Here is a 21,687-nt window from a genome sequence, read left to right as displayed (position 1 = left end):
TGTGTGTGTGTGTGTGTGTGTGTGTGTGTGTGTGTGTGTGTGTGTATTGGCTGCTTATTTTTTGTTGGGGAGATGGAAATAATATTACAGTTTGTAAAGTAAAAACTTTCTATTTTGTCCAGTTTGTTTGTAGGCTTCTATTTTAAAGCTATTAAAATATTACTGTCTCATTTCATTTGTTTTATTTATGGCCTTTTTAAAAAATAACTGATCTATGTATGCTTGAACAGAAAGACTTGTCTCTAACTTTTTTCTGGAATACCAAATTTAACAGCTATCTACACACACAATAAGCACATTCATAAGAACCAAAAACCAGGTGAACACTCACAGCATCTGGTTTTAACTTCACTTCGCTGAAAGAGGCACCAGAGGAGGTAGGAAAGAGCCTTGAATTGCCAACGCCACCCGCCCCTCCTCCAAGCCCCAGCAGCAGCCACATGACACAGAAAATCTGTGCTCTTGGGAAAGGGAGAACATAGTGATTGTGAGACTTTGCATTAAACTCGGTGCTGCCCTGTCACAGTCAAAAGTAAAACTGGACTAACTCAACTGATGCCTGCCTATGGAGAGAATGTTTAGATCAGACCTAACCAGAAGATAATTGCTCATTCTAGTGGTTGGAACTTGAGTTCTGGCAAGCCTTGACACCAGTGGCTAAAGGCTCTGGGGTTCTAAATAAACTTGAAAGGCCATGTAGGCCATGAGGACTGCAACTCCTAGGCAAGCCATAGTGTTGAGCTGGGCTCAGAGTCAGTGCACCTGGGGGCACATGACTTATTGAGGCTCTAGTCTGGGTGGCTAAAGGAGTGCTTGTGCCATTTCTCTGCAAACCCCAAGCAGCACAGCTCATGGCTTCAAAAAAGACTTCTTCCATTTCACTCAAGGACAGGAGAGGAAAAAGTAAAGAGAAATTCCTTTTGTGTCTTGGATAATAGCTCAGCAACAGTAGCATAGGGCAGTAGGTAGGTTTGTAAGGTCCACATTGCAGGCCTTAGCTGCCAGATGACATTTGTAGATACAACGTGGTTCAGGAAAGAGACAGTCCTCTTGAAGGGAAAGATCCAGTTGTGGCAGGACCCATTACATGCTGATTTAAGAGCCCTTGGGCCCTGTATAATCAGCAGCGATAGTAATACCCAGGGAATAAGCTGTGGGCCTTGTGTTAGACTGAGAGAAGCTCTGGCTTCAGGCAAGACCTAGCATATTTCCAGCTGTGGTGGCTATAGTGAGAGACTCCTTCTGGGCTTAAGAAAAGTGAAGTAAAAAGCAAAGGGGACTTGGCTTATACCTTAAGTACAGGTTCAACCACAAGAAGTTAGAGCACAAAGTGGGCTTGTACGGTGCCCAATTCTAGGTGTTGGCTCTAAGGCAGCATTTGTGGACCTGCCCTGGGACAGAAGGGAACCCACGGCCCTGTAGGGTGAGTTCCAGGCCAGGCAGCATTTACCACAAACTGACTGAAGAGCACTTGGGCCTTAAATTAAGAGTAGTGATAGCCTGGTGGTACTCACCATGGGCCTGGGGTGGTTGTGGTGGCCGTGGGGTGAGAGTCTTCTGCCTGTGGAAAGGGAGGAAAGAGTGGGAAGGTTTGTCTTGTGGTTTGAATTCCGGATAAAATAGAACAACGGGTAGACTTCCAAGGTTTTTGACTTCAGTCCCTGGCCCCAGATGGCATCTCTGGATCTGCCTGGGGGTTGGAGAACTTACTTCTCTGAACACAAGCCTGGCTGGTTTGTGACCTGATGATTGTAGAGCATTCCAGCCTTTGAGTGAACATAGGAATAGTCAGATAGTGGTTACAGAGGGCCTTGGGTAAGCTCTGGTGCAGGGCTGGCTTCAAATCTGACCCACCATATTCCTGTGGGTGGTGGCCATAAGGGTACTTGTGTCATCCTACCCCCAGCTCCAGGCAGCTCAGCATAGAGAGCGAGAGAGACTCTGTTTTGGATAAAGTAAAAGAAGAGAGCAAGAGTTTCTGACTGGCAATCTGGAAAATTCTTCCAGATTTTACCAGGAGCACCAAGGTAGTACCTCTGTGAGTCTGCAAAAATCACAGCATTACTGGGCTTGTGGAATCCCATAATGCATATAGAGCTTAGCTTACAGGACCCAATATTTTCAAATGCCTGAAAATCCCTCCCAATTAGGAGAGATGCAAACAAGCCTAGATTGCAAAGACTACAATAAGCACCTAACTCTTCAATGCCTAGACACTGATGAATATCCGCAAGCATCAAGACCATCCAGGAAAACATGTCCTCATCAAATGAACTTACTAATACAACAGGAACCAATCCTGGATCTATTAGTTTACTCTCTTGCTGCTATAAAGAATTGTCTGAGACTGGGTAATTTATAAAGAAGAGGTTTAATTGACTCACAGATCTGCATGGCTGGGGTGACCTCAGGAAACTTACAATCATGGCAGAAGGCACCTCTCACAAGGCAGAAGGAGAGAGAATGAGTGCTGAGTGAAGAAAAAAGCCCTTGATAAAACCATCATATCTCATGAAAACCCACTCATGATTGTGAGTACAGCATGGGGGAAACAACTCCCATGATTCAATCATCTCCGCCTGGTCCCACCTTTGATATGTGGGGATTATTACAGTTCAAGGTGAGATTTGGAAGGGGACACAGGACCAAACCATATCACTGGAGAAATAGAATTATTTGACATTTCAGACAGAGAATTCAAAATAGCTCATTTTTCAACATGTTTTTTGGATGGTAAAATTTTTAAAAATTAAAAAATAGCTCATTTGAGGAAACAAAAAAATTCAGTATAAAACAGAGAAGAAATTCAGAAGTCTGTCAGATAAAGTTAACAGACTGAAATAAGTAAACACATTCAAGCAGACATCTGGACTTGAAAAATGCAATTGACATACTGAAGAATGCATCAGTATCTTTTAACAGCAGAATTGATGAGGCTAGGATGTTAATGAGTGATAAATAATTGGAAGGCACAAAACTCACTGATAATATTAAGTACACAAACAATCATAGACAATGATAACACTGTAACTCTGGAGTGTAAAATACCCCCTTTTTTTTTTTTTTTTTAAGATAGTCTTGCTCTGTTGGATCACTGCAACCTCCACCTCCCAGGTTCAAGTGATTCTCCTGCCTCAGCCTCCTGACTAGCTGGAATTACAGGTGCTCGCCACCACACCTAGCTAATTTTTGTACTTTTAGTAGAGATAGTGTTTCACTGTGTTGTCCAAGTTTGTCTCAAACTCCTGACCTCAGTTGATCTGCCCCTCTCAGTCTCCCAAACTGTTGTGATTATAGGCAGGCACAAGCCACTGTGCCAAGCCAGGTTCATAAATAGTCTTAAGAAGAAAGAATAAAATTTGAACAATAAAAAGAAAAATAACAACTTCAAGAACATTTCGAGACATAGAGAATAAAATAAGATGTAAATTGAAGAAAGAAAAAATTAGAAAGCAGAGTGATAAAGTGTAGAGTCTTTATTAATTTTTTAAATTTGTTTATGCAAACACTGTTACATTGATGCCAGCTTAAAATAATGGTATGTAATAAAGTATTTGCAAGCCTCATGGTACCCTCAAATCAAAAAACTTACAACACACAAAAAGTAAAAGGCAAGAAATTAAATCATACCACAAAACAAAGTCACCTTCACCAAAAGAAGATGGCGAGGAAGGAAAGAAGGATGAGACGACCACAAAACAACCAGAAACCAAAAAACAATATGGCAAGAGTAAGTCCTTACTTATCAAACATACTTCATCTGTAAAGACACACCTAAACTGAAAACAAAGAGATGGAAAACATATTTTATGTCAATAGAAACCAGAAAAGAATAGAAGTAGCTGTATTGATATCAGAAAAACAATTTCAAAAAAAAAGATGAGAACAAAGAAGATGGTTATATAATAATAAATGTGTGAATTTAGCAAGAGGATATAACAATTATAAATATGCATGCACCCAACACTGGTGTTTCCATAAATATAAACCAAGTATTATTAAAACCAATGAGAGAAATACATCCCAATACAATACTAGCTGGAGACTTCAACCCTCCACTTTCGGTACTGGACAGATCTTCCGATAGAAAATCAATAAAGAACCATTGAATTTAATCTGTATTATAGACAAAACGGACCTAATAAATATTTACAGAACATTTCATTCAACTGCTACAGAATACATATTTTTTTCCTTAACACATGGATCATTCCAAAGAGAGATCATATGTTAAGTTACAGAATGAGTCCTAAATCTAAAAAACAAAAACAGAAAAAAAAAACCTGAAATATTATAAAGCACCTTCTCTGAACACAAAGAAATAAAGCTAGAAATCAATAACAATAGCAATTTTGGAACTATACACATACATAAAACTAAAAACTATGCTCCTGAGACCAGTGGGTCTATGAAGAAATTCAGAAGAAAATGTAACAATTTCTTGAAACAAATGATAACGGCAGCACACATACCAGTATGTATGGGATATAGCAAAAGCAGTATTAAGAGGGAAGTTTATAGCTATAAGCACCTAAACCAGCCAACCAACAAAACAAACAAACAAAAAAACCTTGAAATAAGCAGCCTAAAGATTCATCTTAAGAAACTAGAAAAGCAAGAGCAAACAAAACCAAAAATTAGCACAAAAAAATAAGAGCAGAAATAAAATTGAAATGAAGAAAACTGTATAAGAGATAAATAAAACTAAATTTGTTCTTTGAAAAGATAAACAAAAAATTGGCAAATCTTTAGCCAGTCTAAGAAAAACAAAAAAGAGAGAAAAGACCCAAATAAAGAAAATCAGAAATAAAAAAGGGCATTATGATAAGTGAAGTAAGCAGACAGAGAAAGACAAAATTTGCATGTTCCCACTTATTTGTAGAAGCAAAAATTAAAACAATAGAGCTCATGGAGATAGAAGGATGGTCACCAGGGGCTTGGATGAGTAGCTGTGGGTGGGAGGGATAGGAAAGACTGGATTGTTAATAACTACAAAAAATAGTTAGAAATAATTAATACAACCTAGGGTTTGCTAGCATAACATGGTGACAACCCAAAATTATTTACTTGTACATTCAAAAATATCTAAAAGAATATAACTGAATTGTTTATAACACAAAGAATAAATGCTTAAGGTGATTGATAACCCATTTTTCCTGTGTGATGATTATGTATTATATGCCTGTATCAAAATATTTCATGTAACTCATAAATATATATATAACTACTATGTACTCACAAAACTAAAAATTTTACAATTTAAACATGAAATTAAACTTACCATTAAAACTTGCAGGTAAAACAACTGAGAGCCTAATAGTTTTGCAGCAGAGTTATCTCAATGTTTCAATGTATAAATATCTATAGTTCACCCTTGAACAATACAAGGGTTAGCGTACTGACCCCTCTTGCAGTAGAAAACATGTATATAAATTTTGACTTCCTCAGAACTTAACTACTAATAGACTGGTTGAAAGGAAAGTTTACAAAGGGCATAAAAAGTCAATTAACATATATTTTATATATTATATATATTAGATATATTCTATTCTTAAAATAGAGAAAAAAATGTTAAGAAAACTATAAGAGAATATCTGTTTGCTATTTATTAAGTGGATTTGGATCATCATAAAAGTCTTCAACCTCATTGCCTTCATGCTAAATACGCTGAGCAAGAGGAGGAAGAAAGGGGTTACTATTACTATATCTGCCTCAGGGATAGCAGAGACAGCAGATAATTCAAGTTAACCCAGGTAGTTCAAACCCACGTTGTTGAAGGTTCAGCTGTGGCCTCCATCTAATCTAATTAACATGCTTCAAGGAATCATAATGGAAAAAGCGGTACAAGTCAAACTACACGTCATTAACTCTGATGCCAAAACTAGACAAGACCTGTAAGAGAGAAGACAAATATAAGATGGCTAATTTTAAACATAAAGGACAATTATAATCAAAATTAAGGCTTGCTAATCCAGCAATGTCTTAAAAACAATTTTCAATTTTATTCCAATATTTAAAAATAAAATATATATTTAATTGATCATGCTAATTAAAGAAGCTATATGTATATTCCACAATAAACTCAGTAAAAGGATTGAATTAATTTATACACATTTCAGAAATAAAAATTTAGCAGAGTATATATGCCTACCCATGAGAATCTACTAGATGCTTGTAGTAATATTAAGTATATATTCATATTTATGTCTTCCACTTTTAAATGTAAGAACAGGGCAAAAATACCTAATACCATTGTTTCTGTTTATTATTTGATTGTTGCCCCTGCCACTGCAATAAGTAAAAACTAAAAGAGGCAGAAATTGTATATACAAAAATTGAAATGAAAAATAAAATTACTTGCAAATAATATGATGCAATCATAGAAAATTGAACATGTTCCCCCACAGGAAACTTTAGCAAATTTCTATTTGCTCACTTCTATGTGATCAATACTAATAAATCAAACTAACAGTTTAATAACACATTAGAAAAGCTAACTTAAGAAGACTATTTAAAAAGGAATACACATGTTAATTTAGCTAGGAATAAAGAAAGAAAAAGATGACTAACGTGACAAGGAGTAAAACGAAACTAAATAAACTAAACTCATAATTGTGGAGACCCATTATCATGAAGACATAAATTAGCCAGAATTTATTTTGTTAATTTAACCTCATTCCAATTTAACTCCCAATAAAGTTTTTTTGGGCAAAATTTAGAGGTAATACCTAGTTTAACATTTAGCATTTACCTTATGGGGAACTAATGGACTACTGGGGAAACGATACTGGATGAGATGGGATTATGGAAAAATAAGCCCTTGTATCACACTGTACACACACACACACACACACACACACACACACACACACACACTCTCATACAAATTCTGACACATGCACTTGGTAAGAAAGACTTTTAAAAAAAGATAAAATTTTAGTAGTAGATCTGTAGATCTATAAGACCTTGAAAAAAGGAATGAGATGAAACCCTTATAACATGTAAACAAATAAAGATAAATTCTACTGTCCGTAAAGCAAATATTAATGGTAGAAGTTGTCAAAAACAATACTAAAATTCAGCCTTGAAAAAAAGAAAAAATAGCTACAAAGCTTGCAATATATATAGGACTGATATCCAGAATATCTAAAAAAAAATTATCTTACAAGTGGTATATAAGGAGGGAGGAAGGAAAGAATGGAGGGAAAGAATGGATGATGAAAAATAGTAAGCATTTTACAGAAGCTGTCAGGGAAAAAATATAGCTATTTATGAATTTTAAATAGGAAATGTAAGCTAAAATACAAAGTGATTTGCTTTGTATTTTCTCATCCACAATTTTGGTAAAACATTTTTAAACAGTTGTAATACTAACTTTGTACAGAGAAGCAGAGAAGAAAAAGGCTAGAAGATATATTTGTGGAATATTTTGGTGTTTCCTTTCTAATTTTTTTTTCTCTTGCTAGGGTCTCACTTTGTTGCTCAGGCTACATTTTAGTGGTATGATAGCTCATGAAAGCCTCAATCTCTCAGGAGCAAACAATCCTCCCACCTAAGCCCCCACCAAAGTAGGTGGGAATACAGGCATAAGGCATGATTTCCTGATAACTTTTTAAATTTTTTGTAGAGACAAGTTCTCACTATGTTGCTCAGGCTGATCTCAAACTACTAACCTCAAGTGATCCTCCTGCCTTGCCCTCCCAAAGTGCTGGGATCACAGACATGAGACATAGTGCCTGGCCATGTTTTTTTTTTTTTTTTTTTCTCCCAACTTTTATTTTAGGTTAATGGGGTATATATTCACATTTGTTACATGGGTAAATTGTATGTAACTGGGATTTGGTGTACAAATGATTTTGTTACCCAAGTAGTGAGCCTAGCATTTTGTCACCCTCGTCCCATCCCCCACCCTCAAGTAGTTTCCAGTCCTTTGAGTCCCTCTTTGTGTCCATGTGTTCTCAATGTTTAGCTCCCACTTGTAAGTGAATACATGTGATATTTGGTTTTTCTGCTCCTTCATTAGTTCTCTTAGGATGGTGGCCTCCAGTTGCATCCATGTTATTGCAAAGAACATGATTTCATTCTTTTTATGCCTATGTAGTACTCCATGGTATATGTGTACTACATTTTCTTTATCTAAGCTAACATTAATGAGCATCTAAGTTGATAGAGTATCTTTGCTATTTTGAAAACTGTTGCAATGAACATATACATTCATGCGTCATTATGCCAGAATAATTTATATTCCTTTGGGTACATACCCAGTAATGAGACTGCCAGGTCAAATGGCTATTCTGTTTTAAGTTCTTTGAGAAACATCCAAACTGCTTTCCACAGTGGCTGAACTAATTTACATTCCCACTAGCAATTTAGAAGCATTCCCCTTTTCTCCGCAACCTCACAAGCGTGGATCTTTTGACTTTTTAATATTGCCATTCTGATTGGTGTGCAATGATATCTCATTTTTTTTTTACTTGCACTTCTCTAATGAGTAATTGTGCTAAGCATTTTTTATATATTTGTTGACTCTTCCCATATCTTCTTTTGAGAAGTTCATGTCCTTTGTTCCTTTTTAAATTTTTTTTAAAAATTTTACTTTAAGATCTGGAATACATGTGCTGAACGTGCAGTTTTGTTACACAGGTATTCATGTGCCATCGTGGTTTGTTGCACCTATCAATGCATCATCTAGGTTTTAAGCTCCACATGAATTAGGTATTTGTCCTAATGCTCTCCCTCTTCTTTCCCCCCACTCCCCGGCAGGCCCTGATGTGATGTTCCCTCCCTGTGTCCATGTGTTCTCACAGTTCAGCTCCCACTTATGAGGGAGAACATGCAGTGTTTGGTTTTCTGTTCCTGTGTTAGTTTGCTGAGGATGATGGTTTCCAGCTTCATCCATGTACTTGCAAAGGACACGAATGTATTGTTTTTATGGCTGCATAATATTTCATGGTGTATATGTGCCACATTTTCTTTACTCAGTCTTTCACTGATGGCTTTGTCCATTTTTTAAAAAATAGGGTTGTCCGTTTTTTGCTTGTTGATTTAAGTGCATTATAGATTCTAGACATTAAACCTTGCACAGTTCACAAATATTTTCTCCCATTCTTTAGGTTGTCTGTTTGCCTTACTGACAGCCAAATTTTGTTGAGGATCGTTGCATCTATGTTTATCAGTGATGGTGGCCTGAAGTTATGTCTCTGCCAGATTTTGGTATCCAAATGATGCTGGTCTCATAGAACAAGTTAGGGAGGAGTCCTTCCTTCTTGACTTTTTGAAATACTTTTAGTATGTTGGCACCAGCTCTCCTTTATTTGTCTTGTATAACTCAGTCATGAAGCTGTCTGGACCAGGGCTTTTTCTATTTGGTAGGCTTTTTATTACTGAGTCAATTTTGGAACTTATTATTGATCTGTTTATGTATTCAACGTCTTCGTGGTTCAATCTTGGGAGGTTATGTTTCCAGAAACGTATTCATTTCTTCTTCTAAGTTTTCTGGTTTGTGTACATAGAGGTGTTTGTAATCATCTCTGAGGTATTTTGTTTTGTTTTCCATGTGGGATTGGCAGTAACATCACCTTTGTCATTTCTGATTGTGTTTATTTGGACTTTCTCTGATTTTTTCCTTATTTGTCTAGCTAGTGGCCTATACATTTTATTTATTCTTTCAAAGAACCAACTGTTGTTTCTGTGATGGTTTTATAGATTTTTACATCTCCAGTTCATTCAGTTCAGCTCTGGTTTTGCTTATCTTTTGTCTTCTGCTAAATGTGTTTTTAGGTTGTTTATATTTTCTAACTTTTTTGATGTAGGTATTTAGCACTGTAAACGTTTCTCTTAACACTGCTTTAGCTGTATCTCAGAGATTCAGGAATGTTGTATCTTTGTTTTCATTTGTTTTTAGAAAATTTGTGATTTCTGCCTTAATTTCATTCTTTACCCAAAAGTCATTCAGGATCAGATTTTGTAATATCCATATAATTGTATGGTTTTGAGAAATCTTCTTAGTGTTGAGTACTATTTTTATTGTGCTATGTTCTGAGAGTGTGGTTGATGTGGTTCTGTTTTTTTTTTTTTTTTTTTTTTTTTAATTTTTTGAGAATTGCTTTAGGGCTGAGCATCACGTTGATCTTAGAGTATATGGTATGTGCAGATGAGAGGAATGTATGTTCTGTTATTGAGTGCAGTGCTCTGTAGATGTCTGTGAGGTTCGTTTGGTGAAGTATCAAGCTTAGATCCTGAATATCTTTGTTAGTTTTCTGCCTTGGTGATCTGTCTAATACTCTCAGTGTAGTGTTGAATTTTCCCACTATTATGTGGTTATCTATTTCTCTTCATAAGTCTCTAAGAGCTTGTTTAATGAATTTAGCTGCCCCACTGTTGATTGCATATTTATTTACAATAGATAAGTCTTCTTGTTGCATTCAACCTTCTGTCATTATACAATACCCTTCTTTGTCCTTTTTGGTCATTGTTGTTTTAAAGTCTCTTTTGTCTGAAATAAGAATAGCAAACACTGGTCTTTTTTGCTTTCCATTTTCTTGATAGATCTTTCTCCATTGTTTCACTTTGAGCCTATAGGCATCATTCATGTGAGATGGGTCTGTTGAAGACCCCATTACAGTTGTGTCTTGCTTCTTTAACCAACTTGCCACTCTGTGTCTTTTAAGTGAGGCATTTAACCCATTTACCTTTACAGATACTATTGATATGTGAGCTTTTGATCCTGTTATCATGTTATTAGTTGGTCGATATGTAAACTAGAATATGCTTTATAGTGTCGGTGGACTATGCATTTAAGCGTGTTTTTATGGTGGTAGGTAATGGTCTTTAATGTCAATGCTTAGTACTCCCTTAAAGAGTTCTTATAAGGCAGATCTCGTGATGATAAATTCCTCCAGTGTTGGCTTGTGTAAAAAGTATTTTATTTCTCCCTGGCTTATGAAGATTAATTTGTCTGAATATGAAATTCTTGGTTGGGATTTCTTTTCTTTAAGAATGTTGAATATAGGTCTTCAATCTCTTCTGGCTTGTAAAGATTTCTGCTAAAAGGTCCACTGTTTGCCTGCTGAGGTTCCCTTTGTACAAGACCTGCCCATTCTCTCTAGCTACCATTACTATTTTTTTGTTTTGTGTTGCCCTTGGAAAATCTGATGACTATGCACCTTGCTTCCTCTCTTTCCCTGTCTTTCTGGGATGCCAATGTGTTTTAGGCTTGGTCTCTTTACTTGAGTCCATATATTTCAGAGTATTTGTTCATTTGTTAAAATTCTTTTTTAATTTTTGTCTTACTAATATGAAGAATTAGTCTTTGAGCTCTAAGATTATTTTCTCAGCTTAGACTCTTCTGTTGTTGATACTTCTGATTGTATTTTGGTATTCTTGTAGTAAGTTTTTCAACTCTAAAAGATCATTTTGGTTATTTTCTGAAATGGCTATTTCATCATTCGCCTCTTATGTCATTTTATTGGATTCCTTGTATTCCATGGATTGTGTTTCTCCTTTGTCTTGAATCTCAGTGATCTTCATTTCTATCCAGATTATGAATTCAAAATTAGTCATTTCATCCAATTCAGTCTGGTTTAAAACCATTGTTGGGGAGCGAGTGTGATCATTTGGAGGTAAGCAGACACTCTAGCTTTTAGAGTTGTCAGAGTTCTTGTGCTGTTTCTTTCTTATCTGCGTGAGCTAACGTACCTTTAACGTTTGAAATTGCTGTCTTTTAGATGAGTCTTTTTGCTTTTATATTCTTTGATGCCCTTGAAGACTTGACTGTGGTAGAAGTTGGGTTTAGTGGCTTTGTTTCTGGATGATTTCAGGAGGTCAAGGCTTAGCTCAGCACTTATGGGCTGCATGCTCTAACCCCATGGGGCTGGAACCAGGCATATAGCTTTGTTTTCTGGTTCCTCAAGGTTAAGCACTTGCTGTACTGAAGGGGCTGAGGTGTTCCCAGTCCACTGATAACAACACTCTGATATGTCTGATATGGGGTACCCACGAAGGTGCTTCAGCAGGGCAGTGGCGGGAAGACTTGGGTTCCCTCCCACAGATGTGTATCCTGACATTAGGGTAGGCATGTGTCCTGTGTGCACAAATGTGTGCACCAGTGGCAGGGTGGTGGTGGGATGAGCATGCACCTGAATACCAGTGAAGCAGTGGCCTGGGGGTTGGGGGTGACTGCTAGTGAGTGCATGCCAGCAAAGGCCCACCTGCTGAAGCTCTTTGACTTTTAGGCAAGATCTTCTGGTGAAAGGGCTATAGCAGTGGCCATTGGTAAGGGCCTTGGCTAGTCAGCCAAGGCTGTGCTGCAAGTAGGTGTGGGTAGAAAGGGACCTTGGGACAGGCAAGGAGCCAACAAATGGCAAATCCATCTAGAGAATTTTGAGCCTTAAAGAATGGACCCCATGGCCATGCTCCACTGCAGCCATTCCTACACCAAACCTCTGGGATCCATACAGGCTAGAGTTCTGTCTTTGCCCGCTTCCCGAGGAGTTCTCCTTGGCAGCTCAAATGTCTGTGGAGATCATGAGTCTCTTGAAGCTGTGATTCCAGAGATCTGCAGCAAGTGCGGGCCATTCTAGTACTGACTTTACTCACCCCTTCCCCAAGATCTGCTCAGGGCCAGGAAAACATCCTGGTGCTCAACAACCCCATACAGGGTTCTCAGCTTCCTCTCCTTTCAGCCCGGGTTCTGCACCCTCCCTCTGTCCACTTTCAATGTTGTCTTTCCAAAGACATGTTTGAAGTGTGCTGGTTCTCTTGATGATGTGGTCTCATAGTGAGAGAAGCTCTTTCTGTCCTCGTCTAGTCAGCCATCTTGGCTCTTCTCTCTTGAATATATATTTGATAACATTTTAGAATGAAATTTTTACATTAAAAAGCAATTTGGAAAATATAGTTAGATTGAAATACATATCTTAAAATCTAGCAATTTCATTTTCAGATATATAACCTACAGAAACATGTATATTCTATAAGATGCATAAGAAATGATTTAGGCAAATTTTGTATAATTACTTTAGGGAGAAAATAAATGACATTAAGTAGGATTATTCAGAGTCTTCAAATATATCTGTAATTTTTGAAAATATAAGTACATTATGCAAATGTGGTAAAATTTTATGATTTGTTCTCATTTGTTCATGAGTAATTGGTGTTCATTATATTTCTATTCCTGTATATTTGAAGTACTATATTATTAAAGATAATTTGAAAGGCTAAGAGCATGTTTTTTTTGAGTGAGGTTTGTAATATATTATACATAATATATTAACTCATCCTTATTTTCAAGTGTTTCACAAAACAGAAACATATATGGGAGTAGGATTCCGCAGACATTAGGGTAAGGGACAAAGTGAGTGAATTTTGCAGTGGAAGGAGACAGTAGGTTGACCTTGTCCATCTGTCACCTCATGTGAGCCTTGTATCTGAAATGAGACTCTCTGTCTCCTCATGTTTCGCGTCCTACATTCTGGATAGTCCAGGATTCATGCTCTAGAATGTAGGAAGTTGGGAAATGCTAGGAGGCATTGAGAACACCAAGAAAGAGTGGATATCTGTCTTCCCCAGAAGACCAGTTGCTGAGGCACTGTATTTAATAGATTGACCCCATGTTTCTCCTTTTATCACCAAAAAGAAAGAAAAGAAGAGAGGAAGGGAGAAAAAGATCACATGCAACTTAAAAAAAAAAAAAAATTCAAGCCCTGTGATAATTTTCCTTCCCACCCCAGTGCAAAATGAAGCACAAGGCATCTGACAAATAATCTCAACTATTATGATAAGCACCCATTAGAGAATACAGACTATCTAAGAAGTAATGAAATAGACAAAATCAAAGTAGAAAAAATAAATATCTTGCATCAATAGAATTAAATCCTTTAGAACAAACAGGACTCGGAAGTAATTGTATCAACATGTTCAGAAAAATAGAGATAACACCTTTAAAAGCAATCAGATATGAAGGTGGAAGAGATTATTATGAAAAGATTATCAAGAAGAAATTCTAGAAATTGTGTGTGTGTTTGGGTATATATCTACATATGTAGCCTTTTCAAAATGATGCACTTAGCAGATGGGAAGAATTGCATTGCAGAATAGACATAGCTGAAGAGCAGATTAGTAAGCAGAAAGATAGAGCTGAAAATATTTGAAAATGGATCACAAATCTATTAAAGGAGGAAATTTTTTAAAATGCACCACAGTAAAAAGTATGATTTAGAATTTCTGATTATTCTCTATTAAAAATAGGCAGTCCAGAAGGCAAAAACACAGCAAACAGAAGGCAGAAAAATAATTAGGAAATCATTTCAGTTGACTTATGGAAAACATAAATATTTAGACTAAGATGACTCACTGAATGCAAAGCAAAATGAATAAGAAACTAGCAGAAAAAATATGCCTATGCCATTGTAGTCAACATTTAGAAAATTAAGATTAACAGAAATGCCTATAGAAAATATGAAAACCTGCAAAGAAATAAGCATCACAATGAAGTCAGATTTCTCATTCCAAACTTAAGAAAAGTAGACAGTGGAGAAAATTACATTCAAAGTGAGAAATGATGAACGTTGAAGAGGAGTCGATTAGGGACAATAAATATTCACAAACCCATAGCCATTTTTCAGTAATATTGGTAGCAGCAGATGAATCTTGTTAAGAAAACAATCCAAATGTCTTAGAATCTACACTAATTTCCTCTGTATTAAAAAAAAAAAATCCATATCCCCTGCTAAAGTCATAAACTACTAAATTTATTTGGATAAGTGAAAGAAGACTTTTCATTTTTAAAACACAATTCTGTGAATTTAATGATCAGTCTCACCAGAAGCTGGATAAATCTCATGCATTTTGCATGAATACATTCAAAACACAGTTTGGATAATTAGACCATTCAAAATGATTTAAAGTGGCTTGACAAATTCTGTCTTAAGTTTTATAGGAGCAAACTATTCCTTATTCATGATAGACTTACTAATTAGAATGCTTCTGAGACAGAAAATTGTATGAAAATACTCTTTCTATATCTGCAAATTTTTTCTGCCATTTTTACTTTGGAACAAAGTAAATAATTTGCTATTAATTATGACCAATTTTAAATTTTGGAAAGTCACATTATTTTATTCAATAATCTCATTTGCATGTTTTGGCCAAAGACAAGAAGCGTCTGCCAGATTTAAAATAAGGACAAAAGCAGAGTCTGATTTCATCAGCTCCACAAAACACAAGCAATATTGTGTTGAATAAAGCAAAAAGTTGTCTTTCATCTTTAGTAGGCATACTAAGCAATTTCCTTGCATTCAAAATAAGTGATTTTGCATTTTTCCTGTGCTAAATATAAATTTCTAAACCATTTGTTTGCATGTATAGAAGAATATTGTTAATTATCTTTATACTTGGAAAGCCAGAGAAGAGCCCTTAAATTTTTATTTTGATGTTTGGTAAATCAGCAGTATGATTATAGTAAACAATAATTTATTGTATATTTTTAAATAGCTAGTAGAGATTAATTTCAATGTTTACAGCATAAAGATAAATATTTTAGGTGATGAATATTTCAATTATCATTATTTTTTGTTACATATTATACAAATGTATAAAAATATTACATTTATTCCCCAAAATGTCCACGTTTATTATGTATTAATAAAAATAAAATATAAACAAGGAAAACTTTTATGTTGAACTTGATATTTCAGTAAGTCTATGAGAGAATATACTATATTGTGGTAGGTATATGTGTCATGTTAAAAATAAATATTACACTTTAGACAATTTGCATCCTTTTAAGTGGAGAGTAAATTATTTATACAAAAATGCTTTTTTAATGTTTGCTAAACTATGAAAATAACATTTAGAGAAACTAAAACCTATTTTTTATAAGGGTTTATGGCTTTGTTCTGCTGGTCAAAAATCACACATTCACTTACATTCGAACATATGAATCTTTATTGATTATGCCATGGGGCTAATTTCAAATAGGGGTTTCAATTTGCATTCATTTTTGAAAGTAATATAGGTATGTTATATAAACAAGTAGCAAAAATCCCTTTGTAAATCATCCAACATTCTTACTAAAATTGAATTTACTAAGAATTTAAAATAGTGGGATTTCAGGTTTCCTTTGTAAGTATATTTTCTTATCATGTTAAATAATAAGCCATTTATTCTTTTCTAAAGATACTTTTAAATATTGTGAGTAGGCAAATATTATCAAATGTCTTTTTTGCATCTAACAAAAGAAGATCTAGTCATTGTTAAAATTTTGCTGTTGTCCATTCTATATTAATAGTTTTTAAATATGAATTATTCTTTCATGGTTGTAATAAATGTAACTTAGCATTAGTTTTTTGTTCTTTAAGTTTGCTGCTATTGTTGACTTTAAGAACTTTCCAGTCAGTTTATGACAAGCACACATACAATCAAATGCAATTTAATGTTCTGGTTGCTATGATAGTATTTTGTAAAGGCCATTGTGAAACATAAAAGGGAGATGAGACTGACGACAGCCAAACCTATTAATCAGTCAATGGGATGGCTAGACATAGCCTGCCTCCTGACATGGTGGAATAGAAAGTACATAGCAATGTCTGTATAGCATTCTTGTTTTAAAAATCAAAGTAGGACAAAGAACTTCTTCCTCATCACCCCTTCAATGAGAGGGTGAACAGGGGATAAAGGTACAATTTGGACAACACAAGAAGCAATCATTTAGTCAAAATGATATTAAAATTGAGTTGTTTTAAAACACGACATGAAGAAAGACATGGCATGAAGCATGGAGAATTGTTAAAGAACAAAGCAGACTAACAAAACTACAAGTAAGTTACTATGTATGTACTTTGTTTGATGCTGATTTAAACAAATCAATCATAAAGAGGCATTTAGAAGTTAATCTTGAAAAATTTAATGAAATCTGGGTAATAGATAGTATTAAGAAGTTAATTTTTGCGTGTGATAATAGCATTGGTGTTGTATTTTTAAACGTTTCTATAAAAATACTTAAGACTAAAAGGTAAAAGAATGATTGTATTAGATTTGCTTTTAAATATCAAGCTATAATACTTATATACAAAATATTAATTGATAAAATAAAATTGGCAAAATGTTATATTTATTGGAAACATAATGAGCATATTGGCTTTCATTATACTGTTCTCTCTCATTATTTGGATATTTAAAACTTTTTCAGGATAAAATTTTAACAACAAATATAAAGTAAAAGACCTGAGGGAAGAATGTCTGCATTAAAAGAATAAGAAAACATTTTTTCATGGTGTTAAAAATATTGTTTATTTAAATGGACATGCTTTTGTCATCTGCTGCTAAGACCCTTTGCCATGTTATTTAGAATCACTGGTTATGTGCCACATGAAAATAATTTTTGAAAAGACGCTATACAGACTTCATAAAAATAACATTCCAAAGATCTCACTCAGAACTCTCTTGTACTCTTAGTTTAAGTAAGATACTATGTTTGTACCTTGTTTGATGTCTTGATTATAAAATGCAATTTTGTTTTATTTTTTATGAACTATGGAGAAAGGACACAATTGGAGAGCTGTTTTCTCCCCATCAGTGTTAACATGGATAAAAGATTTGTTTATTTTTTATGTTTTGATAAAAAGTGTATATAAAATAACAACTAAAAGTTATTATGGTTTATTTGGTAGCAGATATAACTCCATCTAAAACAGCATAGGCAAGGAAAAGTAAAACTTCATATGCAAAGGAATATATTCAATATTAAAAATGGATTTACATTTCTGATTATTATGCCCAGGAGAAAGAGCAGACTCAGCAACTGTGCTAAAACAAAACTTTTTCTGGGAAGCAACTTCAAAAATATGAATTTCTATGATTTGTTTTCTCTGTCTAATCAGTGAATTTATAAGACCTTCTTCTGCTATCACCTGATGAAGAGAGGGTCATAAACTTTCCTGATATGAAGTGGATATTTTCTGTACCATGATGCTGTCTCTGTTGAGGGAAACATTAGAAAGTGTGAGAGAGCTAGAGAATGGCCATCTATCTTGTTTGCCATCCATTTTTTAAAAAATTATTTATTATACTTTAAGCTCTGGGGTATATGTGCAGAATGTGCAGGTTTGTTACAAAGGTATACACCTGCCATGGTGGTTTGCTGCATCCATCACCCCATCATCTGCATTAGGTATTTCTCCTAATGCTATCCTTCTACAATCCACCCACAGCCTGCTATCCCTCCCCTAGGCCCCCACCCACTGACAGGCCCCATTGTGTGATATTCCCCTCCCTGTGTCCCTGTGTTCTCACTGTTCAACACCCACTTATGAGTGAGAACATGCAGTGTTTGGTTTTCTGTTCTTGTGTCAGTTTGTTGGCTTTGCTGGAACAGCAAGAGAAGAGAAAAAGGCAAGAAGGGAAGTATAAGAAATAATCCAACAAATCAAAAGAACAAATGACCTAGGTAGATTTTTCAGATAGATGAGAATATGCCATCTGTGGTTCAATGCATGATTGAAACAAGTAGAATTTGTTTCTCCTTTAAAAAAAAAAAAAAAAAATTGCCACTTCTATCAGAAACAATTTTTCTGTATGAAATTGGCCTAGTTTCAGAAAATATTATGTTAATCTATTTCTCATTACAACAATTCTAGAAAATGTGTGTAATGCCAGGTAAGTTTTTCTGACATATAACCGTGTCAAAAAGTTTAATGAACATAGTGTAATTAATAGTGTCTGATTATCCTACCCCAATTATTCATTGGAATAACCACAAAGGCCTCGGAGACACAAATATGAACAAGGACACAAAGAAAGCTTAGTCCAGCTTCTTCTAGACTCTTAGAGCAACATATTGTGAAAGGAAAATATCTTGGGCCACTGAGATCACTAAGGAAAATGCAAGCTGGAAACTGCTTAAGGCAAAGCTGCCTCCCATTCCATTTGAAGTCAGTCCTTTGCTCGTTGAGATAGATGCATATCTGATTTGCCTCTTTTGGAAAGGCCAATCAGAAATTCAAGAGAGTGTATCCACCTATCTGTGACTTGGAAGCCCCCTTCCAGGTGAGTCTTCCTGCATTTGCTTCAAGTTGTCCCGCCTTTCCAGACAACTAATGTACTTCTTACATATATTGATTGATGTCTCATGTCTCCAGAAATGTATAAAATCTAGTTGTTCCTGACCACCCTGAGCACATGTCAGGGCTTGCTGAGGCTGTGTCACAGGCAACTCCTCAACCTTGGCAAAATAAATTTTCTAAATTAACTGAGGCCTGTCTCAGATTTTCTGAGTTCACATTATCAATATTTAATCCTTGAAACACTAAATCAAGGGCAAATAAGACTAAAAGGAAGAGGTTTCCACAACTGAAACAGAAATAAAAACTTCAGTGTCTACCTCTTACCACTGAGAAAGAGCGCCTTTTAACATGGTGAGAGCTCCACCCACCCAACCTCTTTGTGCATTCAATCACAAAGTGCCACTCAGTCCTCTCACAAAGGAGCGGTGAAGAGCAGAGTCCACAGTGCATGAAGTAACCCACAGGAAGCTGCCCTCCAGTGGGCAGCCTGTGGTTTTGTTTTTTGCCAACTTCACAGCAGAGTCCAGCACTTTTTCTCCTGAAAAAGAAAATCTACTCCAAAAAAGCACTGGGGAGCAATGTAGATTTTACAGAAGATTCTGTGGGGACACAGAAAAGAGGATTTGTGTCACATTAGAAAGCAAATAACCTAACACAGAGTCTCACATTATTTTTCCCCACATTCCTCTTTTGCTGGTGGCCATTAGACCCCTGTCTTTCTTTCCAGAGATTTGCCCACAAAAAAAATACCTCCCAGGCTTTCCTCCTTCTAACTAGAGCTGTTTGAGGACTCCTGGGCCCTGGAGGCCCAATTCAGTGTAGCCTTATCTAATCATTCATTTAATGAACTATGCTAGCTGCCCCAGGGGAATCTGCTGCTAAGAAAACAGTTTTGTGTCATTATCTTTGCATACTGGAATGTGAATAAGGGACTATTAGGACAGAGTCTGGAAGGACCCTCAATAAAGGGCATGTATATGTCTGAATGCTTTCCTGTATTGCATAGATGTTCATTACTAAGAGAGCCAAAGTTGCCTTATCGTTACTGCAAAGCTGATTTCCAGAAAAGCCCCTTCATTAGATTCCAGGTCCTTCACTTGCAGAGCCTATTTAGGTGCTGTAAGTAGGTGGAGTTATGCAGTATTTATCAACCTTTAATGTGCACCCGAATCACCTGAGAATCCTGTCAAAATTTGCAGATTTGGATTTAGTAGGTCTGAGCTGGAGCATAAGGTTTTGCACTTTTTTTTTTTTTCTTTGAGACAGAATCTCGCTCTGTCACCAGGCTGGAGTACAGTGGTGCAATCTGGGCTCACTGAAACCTCCGACTCCCTGATTCAAGCGATTCTCCTGCCTCAACCTCCCGAGTAGCTGGGATTATGGGCACACACCACAACACCAGCTAATTTTTTTTTTTTTTTTTTTTTTTTTTGTATTTTTAGTAAAGACGAGATTGCACCATTTGGCCAGGATGGTCTCGATCTCTTGACCTTGTGATCCACCCACCTTGGCCTCCCAAAGTTCTGGGATTATAGGCCTGAGCTACCACACCAGGCCAGTTTTACATTTTTAACACCCTCCCCCATGCTTTTGGTCCATAGACCCTGCTTTGAGTAACAGGGAGGGTGTTAAAAGAATAGGAGAGGGAGAGATATCAAATTGTAATCAGACAGCACTTCTATGTAAAATTTCTGGTAAATGAATTATAGAGAAAGAAAGACACTCGGATTTCCAAGATGCAAGTAATTTGTATGGATTTACTTATTCATTCAAAATACTCTATATATCAATTTTGTAGGTAATTCTGTATTCACAATTTCATACTCTTTTTCTTAAAGAGAACCCCTAAAATTATATAAGCTTCAGGCTCCAGAAAGCCTGGATCTGTCATTGCAGGTTGAAACAAAAATTTGGTTTGGGTTGTGCATATCCCCTAAACCACATAGTCAACATCTAAAAAAAAAAGTCTATCATTAGGAAGTGGGGAAGTGAGGAGAAAACAATAAAATCTCTATATTTTACTGCTGCCAAAAACAAGGTCTAGAAACATCTGTTTTCAATCAAGGCTGAGTAAAAATGAAGGCGAAAGAAAGTAATACATATCCCTACTAAATATGGCTCTACAACATAAAGAGGCATGTTACTATAAGGATAGAAGAAAAACACTGATTTCTATTAGAATGAAAACAAACACTTTTAAAGTACAATTTTTAGTGTTCAACAATATAACAAAGAAAATTATGAAGTCTTAGAAAAAAAGTAAAGAGCTACTCAAAATGAAGCTTGAAATATAAAACATCAAAACTATGTTAAGTCCAAAAAAAATCCACACTTCAAAAAATTGAAAAAGAACTAACAAAGAACCATATGTATACTTGTAAAATAAGATTAGCTGATGTCAAGTAATATTATGAATTTTGACCTAGAATATATCAACTTTAAAACCTGATGTAAGAGGCATCAGAGCAGAAGGGAGATTATTTTGCTACAGGATGTCACTTACATGAAAGACAACTGAAACAAAATTCAAAGTGAACTGACAGGAAATAAATCATTGGAAAAAATATCAGTATAGTAGTAGTATTAGTCTATGCAATCTTAAGTAGACAAACTTACAAAAGGGAAA

The sequence above is a fragment of the Sapajus apella genome, unplaced genomic scaffold, assembly GCF_009761245.1.
Source record: "Sapajus apella isolate SASKATOON/1434 unplaced genomic scaffold, GSC_monkey_1.0 scaffold50, whole genome shotgun sequence".
Lineage (NCBI taxonomy): Eukaryota > Metazoa > Chordata > Mammalia > Primates > Cebidae > Sapajus > Sapajus apella.
This window is presented reverse-complemented; position numbering follows the sequence as displayed.